Source organism: Apodemus sylvaticus, chromosome 5, assembly GCF_947179515.1.
Source record: "Apodemus sylvaticus chromosome 5, mApoSyl1.1, whole genome shotgun sequence".
In the NCBI taxonomy this organism is placed as follows: domain Eukaryota; kingdom Metazoa; phylum Chordata; class Mammalia; order Rodentia; family Muridae; genus Apodemus; species Apodemus sylvaticus.
Window position 1 is genome coordinate 70,528,041 of NC_067476.1, and position 24,844 is coordinate 70,552,884.

At 39.6% G+C, this 24,844-nt stretch overlaps 1 pseudogene; it reads right to left on the reverse strand.

Annotated features, from left to right (window-relative positions):
- Positions 1-3,955: 3,955 nt before the first annotated feature.
- Positions 3,956-23,965, reverse strand: LOC127684395 (olfactory receptor 4C15-like; annotated as a pseudogene).
- Positions 23,966-24,844: the final 879 nt, after the last annotated feature.

The window sequence follows — 24,844 nt, forward strand, 5'->3', positions numbered from 1 at the left end:
CAAATAGTCTGCCAAATTGTAAGGTCCTTAAGTATTGACCCCTACCCTTTTGTATCTATTTACACTTAATGTTAAGGAGTAGAAATTATGAGAAAAATTGTGAATAATGGAACTCAGAAGCAACACCAGTATGATAGTCTATGAATTTAGCATGAATTATTTTCCTATAATGCAAATGCTATATCTGTGACCCAACACAAAATATCATCTGACATGAATTATATCTCACAGTAGGTGATAACATGTGATCTGTAATGGTCAGCACTCAGAGATTAACAGTTACTGTATACTGCTCAATTTAAAATACTAGCAACTTACTAACAAAGACTTAGCACAATCTTTTTTTTTCATTTTTATTAGATATATTCTTTATTTACATTTTAAATGCTTTCCTGGTTTACCCCTGAAAATCCCATAACACATCACCCCTCCCCCTTGCTCACCAATCCACCCACTCTTCTGCTTCTCTGTCCTGGCATTCCCCTATTCTGGACATCTAACCTTATCAGGACCAAGTGCCTCTCCTCCCTTTGATATCCAACAAGGCCATCCTCTGCTGTATATTCATCTGGAGCCATGGGTCTCCCCATGTGTACGCTTTGGTTCATGGCTTAGTCCCTGGAAGCTCTGGGGGATGCTCTGCTAGTGCATAACAAATACAGAGGGGGACACTCTCAGCCAACCCCTGGCCTGAGCACAGGGTCCCCAATGGCAGAGCTAGAAAGGACCCAAGGAGCTGAAGCGGTTTGCAGTGCCATAGGACTTAATACAATCTTATTAACCTTTTCCTACTTATTTCCATTTTATTTTCTTTTGGTTTAATAATTTTTAAAATTTTAATTTAATTTATTTTTTTCTTATTAACTTTACATCCCACTCATTATTTACCCCTTCCTCTGAGCAGGTGGAGACCCCCTATTTAAAATCCAGCCTGACACTCAAGTCTCCTCAAGGCTAGGTGTTTCTTTTCCAAGTGAGGCCAGACAAGACAGCCCAGATAGAGGAACATATTCCACCTATAGGTAACACCTCTTTGGATAACCCACAAGAAGATCAGGCTGCACATCTCCTACAAATGTAAAGGGAGGCCTAGGACCAGACCATGGATGTTCTTTGGTTAGTGGTCCAGTCCAGGTAAGTTGACTCTGTTGGTCTTCCTGTGGAGTTCCTATCACTTTCAGGGCCCCAAACCCTTACTCTTATTCTTCCACAAGAGCCCAGGATTTCCATCTACTGTTTGGTCGTGTCAATGTCTGTATTTGTTTAAGTTAGAAGTTGGGTGGAGTCTCTTAGAGAACAATATGCTCCTGACTGCAAGCATAACAGAGTATCATTGTTAGTGTCAGGGACTGGTGTTTGTCCATGAGATGAGTCTCAAGTTGAGACAGTTATTAGTTGGCCATTCCTTCAATCTTCTCCTTTGCCTGTGTTTTTTATAGACAGAATAAATTTTGGCTTGAAAATTTGGGGGTGGCTTGGTGTTGAGGGAAATATTAAAGTGTCACCCTGCCATCTCTCCTGCCCCTCCAGGCCATGGTCCCACTCTGTTATAGGCACTGGAAGTTTGCAACACTATGTCCCAGCAGGGTCACATTCTGCAAGTCCATTGCTCCCTGGCAGTCATGCTGGCCAAGGTATCTCTCTGGCAGAGATCCTGTGGCATCTAGCTAACTTGTCTGCATATCACACTGTCTGCCAGGTCTCTGCTCAATTACCTGGTAGAAACATGACTCTTAATGCTTAATTAGTTAGCCAGTTAGATTTATATATAATTAAAATCACAATTTACAAGATGCCCATCAGTAATTTAAGAGCCAATTAATAATGAAAAAGCATAATCCCAATATTTCTAACCTTTATTAATTTGTGGCTGGTAACCACCACACAGGTCCAAGTCTGAATCCATCTCCATTCACCCTTTCTTCTCTTCCTGCAATCTCTGTCTGTCTCTCCCAACTTCTAGCTCCACCTCCCATTTCCTGTCCAATCATAAGCCTTACACTGGCCCAAAGTGATTGGACAGGAAATATCCTGCAAGTTCTGGTTTTGCTAAATACTGCTTCATTGAGTCTTTCCAGAACAAGGGGCAACTCTTCCTTTCTTCTTGTACCTCATTTGATGTGTAGATTATGTTTTGGGTATTCCAGTTTTCTAGGTTAATATCCACTTATTAGTGAGTGCATACCATGATTCACCTTTTGAGTCTGGATTACCTCACTTAGTTTGATGTTCTCTAGCTCCATTCATTTGCCTAAGAATTTCATGAATTCATTGTTTCTAATGGCTGCATTGTACTCCATTGTGTAGATATACCACATTTTTTGCATCCACTCTTCTGTCGAGGGATACCTGGGTTATTTCCAGCATCTGGCAATTATAAATAGGGCTGCTATGAACATAGTAGAGCATGTATCCTTATTACATGGTGGGGAATCCTCTGGGTATATGCCCAGGAGTGGTATAGCAAGATCTTCTGGAAGTGAGGTGCCCAGTTTTCAAAGGAAGCGCCAGACTGATTTCCAGAGTGGTTGTACCAATGTGCAACCCCACCAGCAGTGGAGGAGTGTTCCTCTTTCTCCACACCCTATCCAACACCTGCTGTCTCCTGAATTTTTAATCTTAGCCATTCTGAATGGTGTAAGGTAAAATCTCAGGGTTGTTTTGATTTGCATTTCCCTAATGACTAATGAAGTTGAGCATTTTTTCAGATGCTTCTCCGCCATCCGAAGTTCTTCAGGTAAGAATTCTTTGTTTAACTCTGTACCCCATTTTTTAATAGGGTTGTTTGGTTTTCTGGAGTCTAACTTCTTGAGTTCTTTATATATATTGGATATTAGCCCTCTATCTGATGTAGGATTGGTGAAGATCTATTCCCAATTTGTTGGTTGCCGATTTGTCCTCTTGATGGTGTCCTTTGTCTAACAGAAACTTTGGAATTTTATGAGGTACCATTTGTCAATTCTTGCTCTTAGAGCATACACTATTGGTGTTCTGTTCAGAAACTTTCTCCCTGTACCGATGTCCTCAAGGGTCTTCCCCAGTTTCTTTTCTATTAGCTTCAGAGTGTCTGGCTTTATGTGGAGGTCCTTGATCCATTTGCATTTGAGCTTAGTACAAGGAGACAAGGATGGATCAATTCGCATTCTTCTGCATGCTCACCTCCAGTTGAACCAGCACCATTTGTTGAAAAGGCTATCTTTTTTCCATTGGATGTTTTCAGCTTCTTTGTCGAGGATCAAGTGGCCATAGGTGTGTGGGTTCATTTCTGGATCTTCAGTCCTGTTCCATTGACCCTCCTGTCTGTCACTGTACCAATACCATGCAGTTTTTAACACTATTGCTCTGTAGTATTGCTTGAGGTCAGGGATACTGATTCCCCCAGACTTTCTTTTGTTGCTGAGAATAGTTTTAGCTATCCTGGGTTTTTTGTTATTCCAGATGAATTTGATAATTGCTCTTTCTAACTCTGTGAAGAATTGAGTTGGGATTTTGATGGGTATTGCATTGAATCTGTAGATTGCTTTTGGCAAAATGGCCATTTTAACCATATTAATCCTGCCAATCCATGAGCATGGGAGGTTTTCCCATTTTTTGAGGTCTTCTTCCATTTCCTTCTTCAGAGTCTTGACGTTCTTGTCATACAGATCTTTCACATGTTTTGTAAGAGTCACCCCAAGATACTTTATACTGTTTGTGGCTATTGTGAAGGGGGTAATTTCCCTAATTTCTTTCTCAGCCTGCTTATACTTTGAGTATAGGAAGGCCACTGATTTGCTTGAGTTGATTTTATAACTTGCCACTTTGCTGAAGTTGTTTATCAGCTGTAGGAGTTCTCTAGTGGAGTTTCTTGGGTCACTTAGGTAGACTATCATGTCATCTGCAAATAATGATTGTTTGACTTCTTCCTTTCCAATTTGTATCCCTTTGACCTCCTTATGTTGTCTAATTGCCTGAGCTAGTACCTCAAGTACAATATTGAAAAGATAAGGAGAAAGGGGGCAGCCCTCTCTAGTCCCTGATTTTAGTGGGATTGCTTCAAGTTTCTCTCAGTTTAGTTTGATGCTGGCTTCCGGTTTGCTGTATATTGCTTTTACTATGTTTAGGTATGGGACTTGAATTCCTGTTCTTTCCAAGACTTTAAACATGAAAGGATGCTGAATTTTGTCAAATGCTTTTTCAGCATCCAATGAAATGACCATGTGGTTTTTTTCTTTGAGTTTGTTTCTATGACCCCTTCTATTACTTTAGGGGTTATGGGACTGTTTAGATGATCTATTTGATGCTGATTTAACTTTGGTATTTTGTATCGGTCTAGGAAAATGTCCATTTCCTCCAGATTTTCCCATTGTGTTGCATATATGCATTTATAGTAGGATCTGATGATTTTTTAATTTCCTCAGATTCTGTTGTTATATCTACCTTTTCATTTCTAAGTTTGTTAATCTGGATACTGTCTCTGTGCCCTTTGGTTAGTCTGGCTAAGGGTTTATCTATCTTGTTGATTTTCTCAAAGAACCAGCTCCTGGTTTTGTTGATTCTTTGTATGGTTCTCTTTGTTTCTACTTGATTGATTTCAGCCCTGTGTTTGATGATTTCCTGTATTCTACTCCTCCTGAAGTAGCTTCTTTATTCCAGGGCTTTTAGGTGTGCCATTAAGCTGCTAGTGTAAACTCTCTCCAGTTTCTTTTTAGAGGCACTCCGGACTTTGAGTTTTCCTCTTAGCACTGCTTTCATTGTGTCCCATAGGTTTGGGTATGTTGTGCTTCATTTTCATTAAATTCTAAAAAGTTTTTGATTTCTTTCTTTATTTCTTCTTTGGCCAAGGTATCATTGAGTAGAGTATTGTTCAGCCTCCATGTTTATGTGGGCTTTCTGTTGTTTTTGTTTCTATTGAAGGCCACTCTTAATCCATAGTGATCTGATAGGAGGCATGGGATTAGTTTTATCTTTTTATATTTGTTGAGGTCTGTGTTGTGACCAATTATATGGTCGATTTTGGAGAAGGTTCCATGAAGTACTGAGAAAAAGGTATATTCTTTTGCTTTAGGATGAAACGCTCTCTATATATGTGCTTCAATTTGTTTCACTGTGTCTCTCTTTAGTTTCTGTTTTCCTGATGAGTCCATTGAGTACAGTGGAGTGTTGAAGTCACCCACAATTATTGTGTTAGGTTCAATGTATGCTTTGAACTTTAATAAAGTTTCTTTTATGAATGTGGGTACCCTTGCATTTGGAGCATAGATATTCAGAATGGGGAGTTCTTCTTGGTGAATTTTTCCCTAGACCTATAAGAAGTGTCCTTCAGTATCTTTTTTGATGATTTTAGATTATAAGTCAATTTTATCTGATATTAGAATGGCTACTCCAGCTTGTTTCCTAAGACCATTTGCTTGTAAAATTGTTTTCCAGCCTTTTACTCTAAGTTAGTGTTTGTCTTTGACACTGAGGTGTGTTTCCTGTAAGCAGCAAATGTAGGGTCCTGTTTATATATCCAGTCTTTTAGTCTATGTCTTTTTATTGGGGAATGGAGTCCATTGATATTAAGAGATATTAAGGAATAGTGATTATTACTTCCTGACATTTTGATGTTATTTTTATATTTGAGTGGTTGTCTTCTTTTTGGTTTGATGAAAGAAAGTTACTATCTTTCTGTTTCCAGGGTGTAGTTTCCCTACTTATATTGGTGTTTTCCACCTATTATCCTTTGTGGGCCTTGGTTTGTGGAAAGATATTGTGTGAATTTCATTTTATCATGGAATATCTTGGTTTATCCATCTATGGTGATTGAGAGTTTTGCTGGGTATATTAGTCTTGGTTGGCATTTGTGTTCTCTTAGAGTCTGCATGAGATCTGCCCAGGATCTTCTAGCTTTCATGGTCTCTAGTTTGAAGTCTGGTATAATTCTAATAGGTCTTCCTTTATATGTTACTTGGCCTTTTTCTCTTGCTGCCTTTAATATTCTTTATTTGTTTAGTACATTTGGGGGGTTTTGATTATTATGTGATGAGTCCAGTCTGTTTGGAGTTCTATAGGCTTCTTGTATATTCATGGGAAAATCTCTCTTTAGGTTAGGGACATTTCTTCCATAATTTTTTGAAAATATTTTCTGGCTCCTTAAGTTGTTTTTGGTTACAAGCTTTTTGCTTTTTTCATTTTCTTTCACTGTTGAGTCAATGGTTTCTATGGTGTCTTCAGCATCTGAGATTCTTTCTTCTATTTCTTGTATTCTGCTGTTGATATTTGCATCTATGGCCCCTGATTTCTTCTCAAGGTTTTCTTTTTTTTTATGTATTTTTTTATTGATATATTTTTATTTACATTTCAAATGATTTTCCCTTTTCTGGGTCCCCACTCCCTAGAAGTCCCATAAGTCCTCTTCCCTCCCCCTGTTCCTCCATCTACCCCTTCCCGCTTCCCTGTTCTGGAATTCTCCTATACTCTTGCACTGAGTCTTTACAGAGCCAGGAGCCACTCCTCCATTCTTTTTGGACATCATTTAATATGTGGATTATGTCTTGGGTAATCAAAGTTTCTAGGCTAATATCCACTTATCAGTGAGTGCATACCATGATTGATCTTTTGAGACTAGGTTACCTCACTTAGTATGATATTCTCCAGCTCCATCCATTTGTCTAAGAATTTCATGAATTCATTGTTTCTAATGGCTGAATAGTACTCCATTCTGTAAATATACCACATTTCTTTTATCCATTCCTCCGTTGAAGGACACCGGGGTTCTTTCCAGCTTCTGGCGACTACAAATAGGGCTGCCATGCTCGTGGATTGGCAGGATTAATATAGTTAAAATGGCCATCTTTCCAAAGGCAATCTACAGATTCAATGCTATCCCCATAAAAATCCCAACCCAGTTCTTCATAGAGCTAGAAAGAGCAATTCTCAAATTCATCTGGAATAACAAAAAAGCCAGGATAGCTCAAACTATTCTCAACAGTAAAAGAACATCAGGGGGTTCAGTATCCCAGACTTTAAACTTTACTACAGAACAATAGTGATAAAAACTGCATGGTATTGGTACAATGTCAGGCAAGCGGATCAATGGAATAGGATTGAAGACCCAGAAATGAACCCAGACACATATGGTCACTTGATCTTCGACAAAGGAGCTGAAAGCATCCAGTGGAAAAAAGATAGTCTTTTCAACAAATGGTGCTGGTTCAATTGGAGGTCATCATGCAGAAGAATGCGGAATTGATCCATTCTTATCTCCTTGTACTAAGCTCAACTCCCAAGGTTTTCTATCTCCAAAGTTGTCTCCCTTTTTTATTTCATAGTTGTTTCTACATCTGTTTTTAGATCCTGAATGGTTTTGCTCAGTTCCTTCACTTGTTTGTTTGTGATTTCCTGTATTTCTTTAATAGATTTTTGTGTTACTTCTTTCATGACTTCTGCCTTTTGATTCAATTTCTCCTGCATTTCTTTAAGTGATTTTTGTGTTTCCTCTTTATTGGCTTCTATCTGTTGACCCATATTCTCCTGACATTCTTAAAGTGATTTTTGTGTTTCCATTGTTAGGGCTTCTAATTTATTCATGTTCCCCTGTATTTCTTTAAGAAGTTTATTTATGTCCTTTTTGTTTTCTTCTAACAGCATCATGACCAGTGATTTTAAATCCAAATATTTTTTCTCTGGTATGTTGGGGTATCCAGAAGTTGCTGTTGTTGGAGAATTGGGTTCAGATGCTGCCATATTGCCTTGATTTTTGTTAGTAACATTCCTGTGTTTGCTTTTTGCCATCTGGTTATCTCTGGCATTACTTGGTCCTTCTGTCACTGGCTGGTGCTTGGACCTCCTGTGGGCCTGTAAGTCTATTTCTGTACCCCTGGATGAATGGGATTCCCCTGCCTTAGATTGCTGATGTGCTGCCCTACTCTTGGGTGCTATTGAAGGCCTAGTGTGCCTTGTCCAAAGCAATGCTATTCAGCTTGTTTCTGTGTACCTGGTGTTGCCTATCTGGTCTACCTGGTAGTGAAGATTGTGGAGGCTGTGAGGACCCCCTCCAGGCACTGATTGCTCTGTAGGTAAAAAGGCCCAAAACAGGACTTGCTGCCAGATTTCAAATGCTCTGCTGATGCTGGTTTTCAAATGCTCTGCTTCTACTGAATAACTTGCTCCTGTCAGTTCTCGAGAGAATACCAGGAAGTAGGATCTTCCCCATGTCATATGTGGCACAGGTCTGCCACATCCGATGGAAAGGGGCAGTGGAGATTAACTTGCTCCTGCAGGTTCTCTAGGGAGTATCAGGAAGTGGTATCTTCCCCGTGTCAGATGTGGCACAGGTCTCTGGCTGAGCTGGCTGCTTGGCCATAAGAGCCAAGATGGTGGAGTTTCTTGGACCAGGGGACCATCTAACCTTGGGATTCCTTGCAGGTCAGATGCTCCCTGCAGGATATGCACAGGTGCTCAGCTCCCATGCACAAAAGGAACCCAGGCAGGCTGCGACCCAAAAGATCCCTGACTCAGGTGTTCCCTGTACACCTGGCTGAGCTGGCTGCTTGGCCACAGTAGCCAAGAGGGTGGGGACCTTATGCCACAGGGCTCCCATTAACTATGGGACTTCCTGCAGGTCAGATATTCCCCTGCAGGATATGTATCCACGCAGCTATAGAGCTGCCCAGCTCCCTAGTGTAGAAGGAACCCAGACCCAGACAGGCTGTGTCCTGAGCAATCCTTCACTCTGGTGTCCTCTGCATACCTGGCTGAGCTGGCTGTTCTGTCACTGGATCCAAGATGGTGGCGACCTCAGATCAGGGCTCCGTCTAACTGCGGGACTCCTTGCAAGTCAGATGCTTCCCTGGCTGATCTGGCTTCTTTGTCACTGGAACCAAAATTGTGGTGTCCTCGAATCAGGACTCTGTCTAACCGTGGAACTCCTTGAATTGTTTTTCATAAAATAAATTCATCTGACCATATTTCATCTGCAACTAGATCTCTCTATCTTCATAATGATCCAACCCCACATATTACAATAGTAATTAGTCAATTCATAGAGGAAGGGTGATTTGGAAATTAATTTTCTTGGTATATCTTATAATGAAAATAGATTCATTACTAATATAATACATCTTGATTACAATCTTCCCTTTGTCTACTCTTGCCAGTTCCTCCTCACCCCACAACTCCTCCATATCCACACCATTTCTGTCTCTCACTAGAACTCTTTTGAGAAAAAACACAAAAATGAGATAATATAATCATATAAAACAAAACCTGTCACATTGAAGTATGAAATGACAAAAAACAACAGGAGGAAAAGAGCCCAAAATAAGGCACAAGAGTCAGAGACCCACTGACTCAGAAGTTCCATAAAAACACTAAACTGAAACTAAAATATGTACTCAGACCGAGTACCTCATACAGACCCAGGTACTTTCTGTGCATACTACTTCAATCTTGGTGAGTTTATATGAACTTTGCTCATGTTCATTTAGAGGGTCTTGTTTTCTTGATGTATCCTTCCCATTCTGACTCTTATGTTCTTTTTGTCTTCTCTTTCACAGGGTTCTTTGAGCTTGGAGTGAGGGGATTTGATGGAAAGACATCATGTTTAGGGATGACTGTTTTCAGGTCTCTCAGTCTCTGAATAACATCTGGCTGTGGGCTCCAGTATTTGTTCCTTTTTTTCTGTAGGAGAAACTTCTCCAATGATAGTTGAACAAAGCACTGAGTATTATTGTGAGTCGTTTTATCACTACTTTTTAAACTATTTAAATTTATTTAGACTATTATCACTTGGCTTGATCCTAGGTCCTTGGGCTCTCTAGTCTTAGCTTCTTGGTTACCCAAGCAATCTTACATGTGAGTTACATCCAATGCAATCAAATCATTTACTGGTTAGTTATTTCCACAAGTTTTGTACACCATTCTGTCCTAGCATAACTTGCCAGCATAACTGGATTATTAATCAAATGATTTGTAGTTCATTTGGTGTTTATGTTTCTTTTATTGGTAGCAGGCAGAGTACCGTCAAGAACTATGGCTCCAGAACTCCAGACTAAAGGCTACCCTATGTGGGTAACATCTCAACTTCTTTACTTTCAATCAGTTGTGCAAATGTTATATTCAGCAATGGGTCTTGCTATCAATTTAGAAATAGAACTTATTGTCCTGGCAACAGCCTGGGTTGTTTGGGAATTCCCATGGGACCCTTTTGTCCAACTCAATTAGATACAACCCAATCCCAGCATTGGAAGTTTCATTTGATGAAAAGTAATGTTCAGTTGGGACTCTATCCTGTTATTTGGTAATTACATTTAGATTGCCTTCATATGTATTTACACTTTAAGAAGTTTTTACTGCATTAGGTCTCCAGACTATTCCTCAGCTGACCTTTAACTTTAGCTGTCTCTCCCTATATCCCCTCACCTTTCCCACATATACTCCTCTTCCCATTCCTTGCATCTATCTATAATTACTGGTTCTACTCACCTTTACTTATGAGGTCTTTATCTGTTCCTTCTGGTTCTTTACTCTATGTCTAACCTCTGTTTTTCTATAGACTGTAGCTTGGTTATCATTGACTTAACAGCTAATATACAATATAGGCAAATATTATATTTGTTTTTCTAGATCTGACATATCTCACTCGGCATATTTTTCTGTTTCCTTGAGTTTCCCTTTGTATTGTATTTTTTTGTACTACCCATTTATAGTACAAATTTGCAGTACTAAAAGTATGAAAAGTTTTTGATATTATTTTTTAAAGGCTGAGTAATGTTTAATTGGGCAAATGTACCAAATGTTCTTTATATATTCATCAGTTGATGGAGATTTAGTCTATTACAAGTTTCTGACTATTATGAATAGAACAGCAATCAGCATGTTTAAGCAGATATCCTTGTGGAATGAAAAAGCTTTATGGGTAATATGTACAAGAGTGACATTTCTGGATATTGAGAAGACTGATTTAAATCTTCCTGTAAAACTACCACACTGATTTCCTTAGCGACTGTGCAAGTTAGCATTCCCACAAGGTATGCATGTGTGTTACTTCATATCCTCACCAACATAAGGTGCCATTTTATTGATTTTATGTAGCATGAACTCTCAAAGTGCTTTTTTGTTGTTGTTTTGCTTGTTTTTTAAGTAGAAAAGCAGCTTTATTTAGGAACACATTCTAGGCAAGTTCCCCAGTTTCAGTGGAGAAGGCAGAAGTCACCATGAAGGCAAGGAGACAGAGAAGACAGAGGAAGGGAGAAGAATGATGAAGCAGAAAGAATGCATGCACATGAGAGAGAGAGAGAGAGAGAGAGAGAGAGAGAGAGAGAGAGAGAGAGAGAGAGAACTACTAAGGGATAGGAGAGGAGAGAGAAGAATGAGAGAGACCAAGATATGAGAGTGAGGAAAGAGAGAAATAGAAAAACAGAGGAAAAAAAGAGATAGACAAAAAGAGGGTAACAGAGCAGAAAGACAATGACAGACATGGTGAGACAGAAAATGGAGAGACAAGGACAGAGAGAGCAAAAAGTAATTTTGATTTGCACTTCCATGAAATTCAAAAGATATTGAACATTCTTTAAGTTTTTCACATTTTGCTATCCTGGGTTTTTTGTTATTCCAGATGAATTTGACATTTTCAACAGTAAAAGAATTTCTGAGGGAATCAGTATCCCAGACCTCAAGCAATACTACAGAGCAATAGTGTTAAAAACTGCATGGTATTGGTACAGTGACAGGCAGGAGGATCAATGGAACAGGATTGAAGATCCAGAAATGAACCCACACACCTATGGCCACTTGATCCTCGACAAAGAGGCTGAAAACATCCAATGGAAAAAAGATAGCCTTTTCAACAAATGCAGGACCTCTTGCAGGACCTGGAGATGTGGTGTTGCCGCCCAGGCTGATCTGGATCTGGAAGCGGAGAGATCTGAGGGCTACTGCCAGAGGCCTCCGGACTGGAGCCTAAGCTCCATGCCACAGGCGTAAGCTGTGCTGTGAGCTCCCAGACTGCCTCTGGGTGTACACCAGGTCTCCCGCACTTCCTGGAGACTGAGTGCTGTGGCCCAGGCTGTTCAGATCCCAAAGCAGGCACCTGAAGGCTCCTGCTGGGGCCCGCTGGATTCACTGGAGCACACCAACTTCTCCCCGCCGGCCGCCCAGAAGCCCCTCTTGCCTCTTGCAGGACCTGGAGATGTGGTGTTGCCGCCCAGGCTGATCTGGATCCGGAAGCAAAGAGATCTGAGGGCTACTGCCAGAGGCCTCCGGACTGGAGCCTAAGCTCTGTGCCACAGGCGTAAGCTGTGCTGTCGGGTTAAAGTTATCTTAAGCAGCACGTGACAAAACACAACCCAAGAAAAACAGACCTCTGAGATATTTCTAAATTGGCATAATGTTTTATGTGGTTCTTATCCTAGAAATCAGACTTATTAAAAAAAAGATTTAAAATAATGTCCTTCAATAAGTTACACTGTCATACATTCAAACACACAAGATGATGGACACACTTTGCAATATGAAAGTAATGTATTTGCCATTAATTTTAAAGAGAAAAGATTGTTTAAAACTGGGTTTTGCTTTTGTCTTTTCCACATTTTTCTGATGGCATTCTTCATTTACTTATTGCTGAAAGTGTAAGCCACAAGCTTCTGATGGTGGCAAATACAAATGCATTTTTTCAGAAGAAAAGGTGGAAGGAGGGCATGCATATATTAAAAACCAAAGGACAAAGAGCAAAATAACAACTGTAATGTGGGATCCACACATGGATCCCTTCAGAACTGTGAGTTCTCAGAACAACAAGATGACCCCATCAGAAACAAGCAAAATAGGGAATATTATGATGCTGATAAACCCACTGATGGAAAACACCAAAATAACAATTATGTGTGTCAGCACAGGCAAGCTTCTGTAATGGGAAAAAGTCACATAAATAATGATCATGATAATTGTGGTGACCATCATTTACATCCCTGCACTGCTGGGCTCTCCCATGTATTCTTAATGTTCTTGTCAATGACATTGGGTCCACAGAAGGGCAGCTGCAACGTGAACACAATTTCTATGATAGAATGCAAAAGCTAAACAGGGAATTCTCAACTGTGGAAGCTCAAATGACTCTAAAGCACCTAAAGAAATGTTCAGCATTCTTAGTTATCAGGGAAATGCAAATCAAAACAACAGTGTGAGATTCCACCAAACACAGATCAGAATGGCTAAGATGAAAAACTCAGGGGGCAGCAGATGCTGGAGAGGATGTGGGGAAAAATGAACTCTTCTCCACTGTTGGTGGGATTGCAAGCTGGTAAAACCACTCTGGAAATCAGTTTGGTGATTCCTCAGAAAATTAGTTGTAGTACACCTGCAGACCCAGCTATAACACTCCTGGGCATATACCCAGAAGATGTTCCTACATGTAATAGGGACACATGATCCTCTATGTTCATAGCTGCCTTATTTATAATAACCAGAAACTGGAAAGAACCCAGATGTCGCTCAACAGAGGAATGAATACAGAAGTGGTGGTATATATACACAGCAGAGTATTATTTGGCTATTAAAAACAACGATTTCATGAAATTCTTAGGCAAATGGATGGAACTAGAAAGTGTCATACTGAGCTAGGTAACCCAATCACAAAAGAACACACATGGTATGCATTCACAAATAAGTGGATGTTAGCCCAAAAGCTCAAAATAAACAAGTCATAATTCACCCAGCACAGGAAGCTCAAAAAGTAGGAGGACTTAAGTGAGGGTGCTTTGGTTCCTCTGAGAAAGGGAACAAAATATTCACAGGAGCAATAAGGGAGAAAATGTGTGGAGCAGAGACTGAAGTAAAGGCCACCCAGAGACTGCCCTACTTGGGGATTCATCCTATAAATAGTCACCAAACCCTGACAGTACTATAGACAACAAGAAGTGTATACCAAAAGGAGCATGCCATGATTGTTTCTGGAGGGGCCCTGCCAGAGCCTTACAAATAGAGAGGCAGATGCTAGCAGCCAACTATTGGCCTGGGTGTGGAATTCCCAATGGAGGAGCTGGAAGGTGGTCCAGAGGAGTTGAAGGGGTTTACAGCTCCATGGGAAGAAAAATGATTTCAGCTACCCAGATGCCCTTGGACTCCCAGGGACTGAAGCATCAACCAAGGGGTACACATGGTTCTAGCCAAAAATGTGGCAGAGGAAGGCCTTGTTTGGCATCAATGGGAGGAGTGGTCCTTGGTCAGGTAAAGGTTCAATAGAGGCCCCAACACAGGGAAACTGAGGGGGGGAAGGGAGAGTGTGTCAGGTGCAGGGGCATATCCATGGGGGAAGGGGGTGAGAGGAGGGGTTTGTGGTCTTTAGGGATGGGGTAAATCAGGAAAGATTTAACCATTCACAATGTAAATGAAGATGATATTCAATAAAAAAAGAATGTAAGAGTCCTCCTGTCCAGGAGACCATCACCAAAATGACACAGAGTCTCCTGGTGACAATGGAGGAGTAGTGAAGGGGTTTGAAAATGGCCACATATCTGTCATAGACCATGACTGACAAGATAATCACCTCTATCGCAGTGAAAAAGTGAAGAGCAAATATTTGTGTCATGAAACATTCAAAGGAGATAGTCTTCCTCTCATAGAAGAAGTCTAAAATCATCTTGGGGGGTGACACTCAAAGAACTGCATGCATCCAGCAGGGAAAAGAATATCAAGAAGGATACTTGGAGAGCCAGCAGTGTAGGACTGCAGATGATGGTCACCACAATTAACATGTTGATTTTTTTTAATTACTCTTTTTTTTTATTCGATATATTTTTTATTTACATTTAAAATGATTTCCCCTTTTCTAGAACCCCACACTCCCCGAAAGTCCCATCAGCCCCCTTCCCTCCCCTTGTTTTCCCACCCAACCCTTCCCACTTCCCTGTTCTGGTTTTGACCTATACTGCTTCACTGAGTCTTTCCAGAACAAGGGGCCACTCCTCCGTTCTTCTTGTACCTCATTTGACATGTGGATTATGTTTTGGGTATTACAGTATTCTAGGTTAATATCCACTTATCAGTGAGTGCATACCATGATTCATCTTTTGAGACTGGGTTAACTCACTTAGTATGATGTTCTTCAGCTCCATCCACTTGCCTAAGAATTTCATGAATTCATTGTTTCTAATGACTGAATAGTACTCCATTGTGTATATATACCACATTTGTCGCATCTACTCTGCTGTTGAGGGATACCTGGGTTCTTTCCAGCTTTTGGCAATTATAAATAGGGCTGCTATGAACATAGTGGAACATGTATCCTTATTACATGCTGGGGAATCTTCTGGGTATATGCCCAGGAGTGGTATAGCAGAATCTTCTGGAAGTGAGGTGCCCAGTTTTCGGAGGAACCATCAGAATGATTTCCAGAGTGGTTGTACCAATTTGCAACCCCACCAGCAGTGGAGGAGTGTTCCTCTTTCTCCACATCCTCACCAACCCCTGTTGTCTCCTGAATTTTTAATCTTAGCCATTCTGACAGGTATAAGGTAAAATCTCAGGGTTGTTTTGATTTGCATTTTTTAATGACTAATGAAGTTGAGTATTTTTTAAGATGCTTCTCTGCCATCTGAAGTTCTTCAGGTGAAAATTCTTTGTTTAACTCTGTACTCCATTTTTTAATAGGGTTATTTGGTTTTCTGGAGTCTAACTTCTTGAGTTCTTTATATATATTGAATATTAGCCTTCTATCTGACATAGTGTTGGTGAAGATCTTTTCCCAATTTGTTGGTTGACTATTTGTGCTTTTGATGGTGTCCTTTGCCTTATAGAAACTTTGTAATTTTATGAGGTCCCATATGTCAATTCTTGATCTTAAATCATACGCTATTGGTGATCTGTTCAGAAAATTTCCCCCTGTACCGATGTCCTCAAGGGTCTTCCCCAGTTTCTTTTCTATTAGCTTCAGAGTATTTGGCTTTATGTGGAGGTCCTTGATCCATTTGGAGTTGAGTTTAGTATAAGGAGACAAGGATGGATCCCATTCTTCTGCATGCTGACCTCCAGTTGAACCAGCACCATTTGTTGAAAAGGCTATCTTTTTTCCATTGGATGTTTTCAGCCTCTTTGTCGAGGATTAAGTGGCCATAGGTGTGTGGGTTCATTTCTGGATCTTCAATCCTGTTCCATTGATCCTCCTGCCTGTCACTGTACCAATACCATGGTATTGCTCTGTAGTATTGCTTGAGGTCAGGGATACTGATTCCCTCAGAAATTCTTTTGTTTTTGAGAATAGTTTTAGCTATCCTGGGTTTTTTGTTCTTCCAGATGAATTTGAGAATTGCTCTTTCTAACTCTATGAAGAATTGAGTTGGGATTTTGATGGGTATTGTACTGAATCTGTATATTGCTTTTGGCAAAGTGGCCATTTTAACTATATTAATCCTGCCGATCCATGAGCATGTGGGTTTTTTCCATTTTTTGAGGTCTTCTTCCATTTCCTTCTCCATAGTCTTGATGTTCTTGTCATACAGATCTTTCACATGTTTGGTAAGAGTCACCCCAAGGTACTTTATACTGTTTGTGGCTATTCTGAAGGGTGTCATTTCCCGAATTTCTTTCTCAGCCTGCTTATCCTTTGAGTATAGGAAGGCTACTGATTTGCTTGAGTTGATTTTATAACCTGCCACTTTGCTGAAGTTATTCATCAGCTGTAGGAGTTCTCTAGTGGAGTTTTTTGGGTCACTTAGGTAAACTATCATATCATCCGCAAATAATGATAGTTTGACTTTTACTTTCCAATTTGTATCCCTTTGACCTCCTTATGTTGTCTAATTGCCCGAGCTAATACCTCAAGTACAATATTGAAAAGATAAGGAGAATGGGGGCAGCCCTCTCTAGTCCCTGATTTTAGTGGGATTGCTTTAAGTTTCTCTCCATTTAGTTTGATGCTGGCTACCAGTTTGCTGTGTTTTGCTTTTACTATGTTTAGGTATGGGCCTTGAATTCCTGTTCTTTCCAAGACTTTAAGCATGAAAGGATGCTGAATTTTGTCAAATGCTTTTTCAGCATCCAATGAAAAGACCATATGGTTTTTTTCTTTGAGTTTGTTTATGTAGTGGATTGCATTGATGGATTTCCATATATTGAACCAACCCTGCATCCCTGGGATAAAGCCTACTTGATCATGGTGGATGATTGTTTTGATGTGTTCTTGGATTTGGTTGTCTCCCTACACTTTCAGGGAGCACGCGCAGGCCTGCCATCCTGGCCACCTGACAGAACCAATTAACAATCATAGCCCGAGGGGAACTTTGCTTAGACCTTGGCCTGCCAGACATTGCCTAGACTCAGGGCCTGAGTAGCTAGGCTAGCCTTGTGTGCACCAACCCGGTTGTGAGTTCCATTGCCCAGCAGAGTAATCAGCCACCAGAAAAGGTCCCCGCAGCATACACCCTCAGCACTCCCTGAAGGAGCAATTGGGCACCATCTGGTTCACAGACACAATCTGGGGAAAAGCACACTAGGCCTGCAAGGGCACCCAAGAGCAGGACAACACATCAGCATTCTGCAACGGGGGAAAACCAGCAATCCAGTGTTGCAGAAATAGCCCCAGAGCCTCTCAGGAGTCTCAAACACAAGCTAGAGACAAGACCAACTAACTCCAGGGAACAAGATGGCAAAGGACAAATGCAGGAACTACAAACTAACAGAAATCTAGGCAATACGGCAGCATCTGAACCAAACGCTCCAACATCAGCAAGTCCCGGTTATGACAACACACCAGAGAAACAAGATTTGGATTTAAAATCACTGGTCATGATTCTGCTAGAAGAACACAAATAGGACATAAATGAATCTCTGAAAGAAATACAGGGGAACATGAGTAAGCTAGAAACCCATATAATGGAAACACAAAATATCACTTAAATAAGTACAGGAGAATACGGCTTAAGAGATAGAAGACAATAAAGAAGAAACGCAAAAAAAAAAAAAAATACAAAAAAAAAAACTTAAAGAAATGCAGGAGAACTTGAGTCAACAGGCAGAAGTCATGAAAGAGGAACCAAAAAAAAAATCTCTTAGAGAATTACAGGAAAATACAAACAAACAAATGATGGAACTGAGCAAAACCATCCTGGATCTAAAAACAGAAGTAGAAACAACTAAGAAATCACAAAGCGAGACAACTTTGGAGATAGAAAACCTTGAGAAGAAATCAGGGGCCATAGATGCAAATATAAACAACAAAATACAAGAGATGGAAGAAAGAACCTCAGATGCCAAAGATACCATAGAAACCATTGACTCAACAGTCAAAGAAAATGCAAAATGCAAAAAGCTTGTATCCCAGAACATCCAGGAAATCCAGGATACAGTAAGAAGACCAAATCTAAGGATTATAGGTATAGATGAGAGTGAAGATTTACAACAGAAAGGGCCAGCAAATATCTTCAACAAAATTATGGAAGAAAACTTTCCCAACTTAAAGAGAGAGATGCCTATGAATATACAAGAAGCCTACAGAACTCCAAACAGACTGGATCTGAGCAGAAATACCTTTGTCACAAAATAATCAAAACCCCAAATGCACTAAACAAAGAAAGAATACTAAAGGGGCTAAAGAGATGGCTCAGCAGGTAAGAGCACTGACTGCTCTCCCAAAGGTCCTGAGTTCAAATCCCAGCAACCACATGGTGGCTCACAAACATCCCGTAGTGAAATCTGACGCCCTCTTCTGGAGTGTCTGAAGATGTCTGCAGAGTACTTACATATAATGAATAAATCAACCTTTAAAAAAAAAAGAAAGAAAGAAAGAATACTAAAGGCAGTAAGAGAAAAAGGCCAAGTAACATATAAAGGAAGACCTATCAGAATCACACCAGATTTCTCACCAGAGACCATGAAAGCTAGAAAATCCTGGGCAGATCTCATGCAGACACTAAGAGAACAAAAATGGCAACCAAGACTACTATACCCAGCAAAACTCTCATTCACAATAGATGGAGAAAGCAAGATATTCCATGACAAAACCAAATTTACACAATATCTTACCACAAACCAAGCTCTACAAATAATAGGAGGAAAACTCCAATACAAGAAGGAAACTACACCCTGGAAAAAGCAAAATGGTTACCTTCCTTCATCAAACCCAAAAGAAGATAACCACTCAGATATAAAAATAGCATCAAGAATGGCATGAAGTAATAATCACTATTCCTTAATATCTCTTACCATCAATGGACTCAATTCCCTAATAAAAAGACATAGACTAACAGACTGAATAAGGAAACAGGACCCTACATTTTGCTGCATAAAGGAGACACACCTCAGTGTCAAAGACAAAAACTACCTTAGAGTAAAAGGCTGGAAGACAATTTTACAAGCCAATGGTCTCAGGAAACGAGCCAGAGTAGCCATTCTAATATCAGATAAAATTGACTTTCAACCCAAAGACATCAAAAGAGACACAGAAGGACACTTCTTACTGGTCAAAGGAAAAATCCACCAAGAATAACTTTCAATTCTGAACAACTATGCGCGAAATGCAAGGGCACCCTCATTCATAAAGGAAACTTTACTAAAGCTCAAAGCACACATTACACCCAACACAATAATTGTGGGGGACTTCAACACTCCACTCTCCTCAATGGACCGATTAGGAAAACAGAAACTAAACAGGGACACAGTAAAACTACTTGAAGCTTTGGACCAATGGGATTTGACTGATATTTATAGAATATTTCACCCTAAAGAAAAGAATATACCTTTTTCTCAGCACCTCATGGTACCTTCTCCCAAATCAACCATATAATTGGTCACAAGACAGACCTCAACAAATATAAGATCGAACTAATCCCATGCCTCTTATCAGATCATTATGGTGTAAGAGTGGTTTACAATAGCAACAAAAACAACAGAAAGCCCACATACTCATGGAGCCTGAACAATACTCTACTCAATGACACCTTGACCAAAGAAGAAATAAAGAAAGAAATCAGAGACTTTTTAGAATTTAATGAAAATGAAGGCACAACATATCCAAATCTTTGGGACACAATGAAAGCAGTGCTAAGAGGAAAACTCATAGCCCTGAGTGCCTCCAAAAAGAAAATGGAGAGAGCATAAATTACCAGCTTAATGACACACCTGAAAGCCCTAGAACAAAAAGAAGCTATTTCACCCAGGAGGAGTAGAAGACAGGAAATCATCAAACTCAGGGCCGAAATCAATCAAGTAGAAACAAAGAAAACCATACAAAAAATCAACAAAACCAGGAGCTGGTTCTTTGAGAAAATCAACAAGATATATAAACCCTTAGCCAGACTGACCAAAGGGCACAGACAAAGTATCCAAATTAACAAACTTAGAAATGAAAAGGGAGATATAACAACGGAAATTGAGGAAATCCAAAAAAATCATCAGATCCTACTACAAGAGCCTGTACTCAACACAACTGGAGAATCTGGAGGAAATGGACAATTTCCTTGACAGATACCAAATACCAAAATTAAATCAGGACCAACTAGACCATCTAAACAGTCCCATAATGCCTAAAGAAATAGAAGGAGTCATAGAAAGTCTTCAAACCAAAAAAAGCACAGGACCAGATGGCCTCAGTGCAGAATTCTACCAGACCTTCAAAGAAGAGTTAACACCAATACTCTTCAAACTATTCCACAAAATAGAAACAGAAGGAACACCACCCAATTCCTTCTATGAAGCCACAATTACGCTGATACCAAAGCCACACAAAGATCCAACAAAGAAAGAGAACTTCAGACCAATTTCCTTTATGAACATCGATGCAAAAATACTCAATAAAATTCTTGCCAACCGAATCCAAGAACACATCAAAACGATCATCCACCATGATCAAGTAGGCTTTATCCCGGGAATGCAGGGTTGGTTCAATATACGGAAATCCATCAATACAATACACTACATAAACAAACTCAAAGAACAAAACCACATGGTCATTTCATTGGATGCTGAAAAAGCATTTGACAAAATTCAGCATCCCTTCATGCTTAAAGTCTTGGAGAGAAAAGGAATTCAAGGCCCATACCTAAACATAGTAAAAGCAATATACAGCAAACTGGTAGCCAGCATCAAACTAAATGGAGAGAAACTTGAAGCAATCCCACTGAAATCAAGGACCAGACAAGGCTGCCCCCTTTCCCCTTATCTTTTCAATATTGTACTTGAGGTACTAGCTCGGGCAATTCGACAACATAAGGAGGTCAAAGGGATACAAATTGGAAAGGAAGAAGTCAAACTATCATTATTTACAGACGACATGATCGTCTACCTAAGTGACCCAAAGAACTCCACTAGAGAGCTCCTACAGCTGATAAACAACTTCAGCAAAGTGGCAGGTTATAAAATCAACTCCAGCAAATCAGTGGCCTTCCTATACTCAAAGGATAAGCAGGCTGAGAAAGAAATTAGAGAAATGACCCCCTTCACAATAGCCACAAACAGTATAAAGTATCTTGGGGTGACTCTTACCAAACATGTGAAAGATCTGTATGACAAGAACTTCAAGACTCTGAAGAAGGAAATGGAAGAAGACCTCAAAAAATGGGAAAACCTCCCATGCTCATGGATCGGTAGAATCAATATAGTTAAAATGGCCATTTTGCCTAAAGCACTATACAGATTCAATGCAATACCCATCAAAATCCCAACTCAATTCTTCACAGAGTTAGAAAGAGCAATTATCAAATTCATCTGGAACAACAAAAAACCCAGGATAGCTAAAACTATTCTCAGCAACAAAAGAAAATCTGGGGGAATCAGTATCCCTGACCTCAAGCAATACTACAGAGCAATAGTGTTAAAAACTGCATGGTATTGGTACAGTGACAGGCAGGCAGATCAATGGAACAGGATTGAAGATTCAGAAATGAACCCACACACCTATGGCCACTTGATCCTCGACAAAGAGGCTGAAAACATCCAATGGAAAAAAGATAGCCTTTTCAACAAATGGTGCTGGTTCAACTGGAGGTCAGCATGCAGAAGAATGCAAATTGATCCATCCTTGTCTCCTTGTACTAAGCTCAAATCCAAATGGATCAAGGACCTCCACATAAAGCCAGACACTCTGAAGCTAATAGAAAAGAAACTGGGGAAGACCCTTGAGGACATCGGTACAGGGAGAAAGTTTCTGAACAGAACACCAATAGTGTATGCTCTAAGAGCAAGAATTGACAAATGGGACCTCATACGGTTACAGAGTTTCTGTAAGGCAAAGTACACCATCAAGAGGACAGATCGGCAACCAACAAATTGGGAAAAGATCTTCACCAACCCTACATCATATAGAGGGCTAATATCCAATATATATAAAGAACTCAAGAAGTTAGACTCCAGAAAACCAAACAACCCTATTAAAAATGGGGTACAGAGTTAAACAAAGAATTCTCACCTGAAGAACTTTGGATGGCAGAGAAGCATCTTAAAAAATGCTCAACTTCATTAGTCATTAGGGAAATGCAAATCAAAACAACCCTAAGATTTCATCTTACACCAGTCAGAATGGCTAAGATTAAAAATTCAGGAGACAGCAGGTGTTGGAGAGGGTGTGGAGAAAGAGGAACACTCCTCCACTGCTGGTGGGGTTGCAAATTGGTACAACCACTCTGGAAATCAGTCTGGTGGTTCCTCCGAAAACTGGGCACCTCACTTCCAGAAGATCCTGCTATACCACTCCTGGGCATATATCCAGAGGATTCCCCACCATGTAATAAGGATACATGCTCTACTATGTTCATAGCAGCCCTATTTATAATTGCCAGATGCTAGAAAGAACCCAGGTATCCCTCAACAGAAGAGTGGATGCAAAAAATGTGGTATATCTACACAATGGAGTACTATTCAGCCATTAGAAACAATGAATTCATGAAATTCTTAGGCAAATGGATGGAGCTAGAGAACATCATACTAAGTGAGGCAACCCAGACTCAAAAGGTGAATCATGGTATGTACTCACTAATAAGTGGCTATTAACCTAGAAAACTGGAATACCCAAAACATAATCCACACATCAAATGAGATACAAGAAGAAAGGAGGAGTGGCCCCTGGTTCTGGAAAGACTCAGTGAAACAGTATTCGGCAAAACCAGAACGGGGAAGTGGGAAGGGGTGGGAGGGAGGACAGGGGAAGAGAAGGGGGCTTATGGGACTATCGGGGAGTGGGGGGGGGCAGAAAAGGGGAAATCATTTGAAATGTAAATAAATTATATCGAATAAAAAAAAGGAAAAAAAAAAAAGAAGAAAAAAAAAAAGAAGCCAATTCCCCCAGGAGGAGTAGAAGACAGGAAATCATCAAACTCAGGGCTGAAATCAATCAAGTGGAAACAAAGCGAACCATACAAAGTATCAATAAATCCAGGAGCTGGTTCTTTGAGAAAATCAACAAGATAGATAAACTCTTAGCCAGACTTACCAAAGGGCACAGAGAAAGTATCCAACTTAACAAAATTACAAATGAAAAGAGGGATATAACAACAGAAACTGAGGAAATCCAAAAAATCATCAGATCCTTCTACAAAAGCCTATACTCAACACAACTGGAGAATATGGAGGAAATGGACAATTTCCTTAACAGATATGAAAAACCAAAATTAAATCAGGACCAAATAGATCATCTAAACAGTCCCATAACCCCTAAAAAGGGGTCATAGAAAGTCTTCCAACCAAAAAAAGCAAGAGACCAGATGGTTTCAGTTCAGAATTCTATCAGACCTTCAAAGAAGACCTAACACCAATACTCTTCAAACTATTCCACAAAATAGAAACAGAAGGAACACTATCCAATTCCTTCTATGAAGCCACAATTATGCTGACACCAAAACCACACAAAGATCCAACAAAGAAAGAGAACTTCAGACCTATTTCCCTTACGAACATTGATGCAAAAATACTCATGTTGCCCTTTACATTTGTAAGGTAGATAAACAAAACTACAACACACATTTCAGTTCTGTGAAAGTCCAAAGATACTGAACTCAGTGACAAAGTTCTGGTTTTGCATTATTCTCATGAAGATGTTAAAGTAAAATCTGTTCATGTAAATCTGCATCATGAGAAAAGAATATCCATTCACGTTTATATAATTATCATGTAGGAGATAGTCCTTGTTTATTTTGCCAGAAAACAGAGTATTATAACTTTTAAGTGTATGATAACATGTTATAAAACATTAAGTGTTTTAAATATAATGTACTTAATGTTTAAGCATGTGTAAATGTTTAAGTAAAGCATTTAAGTATAACATACTTAATGTTATAAAAAATTAAGTGTTTTATAACATGTAATGTTTAACTGAAATAAAATATTGACTACTTTACATAGCCACATCTCGTATGTTGGAGATAAAGGATCTACTTGGTGACAAGAGAGGAATATATGATATATGAATGATCAGCTTTCATCAGTCTTTATCAACTTCCTTGAAATGCATTTTAAATTATTCAGGATGTCAATGAAGACCAGAATTTAAGTCTTCATTGACTGACCAGAGCACTGCCTTATCTACTAGCAAAAGGGGTGAAAAAATCTTTAGGCAATGCATCAAAATCATCCATGCATCTCAAATGCATGTAATACTGTGAATTTATTGGAATATCCAATGAATTAGTCTGTTCTTCATAAAACAAAAAATTCTGTGGAAAAGTGTGTAGCACTCTACATGATGCATGTGTTGAAAGTGTAAAATTTTTGCTGAATCATTTTATAGCATAATACAAACTTGGTAAAAAATAAAAAAATAAAACCTATTCTGTCTTTATAATGTTTTTTACTTGACTATATTGTGTTTAATTGCCATTTATAGCAGAATAATACTGTTTCACAAAATTGTACCCAGTACACAATTAAATGCAGAAATATTTTCTTAAAATTTGAGAGAATT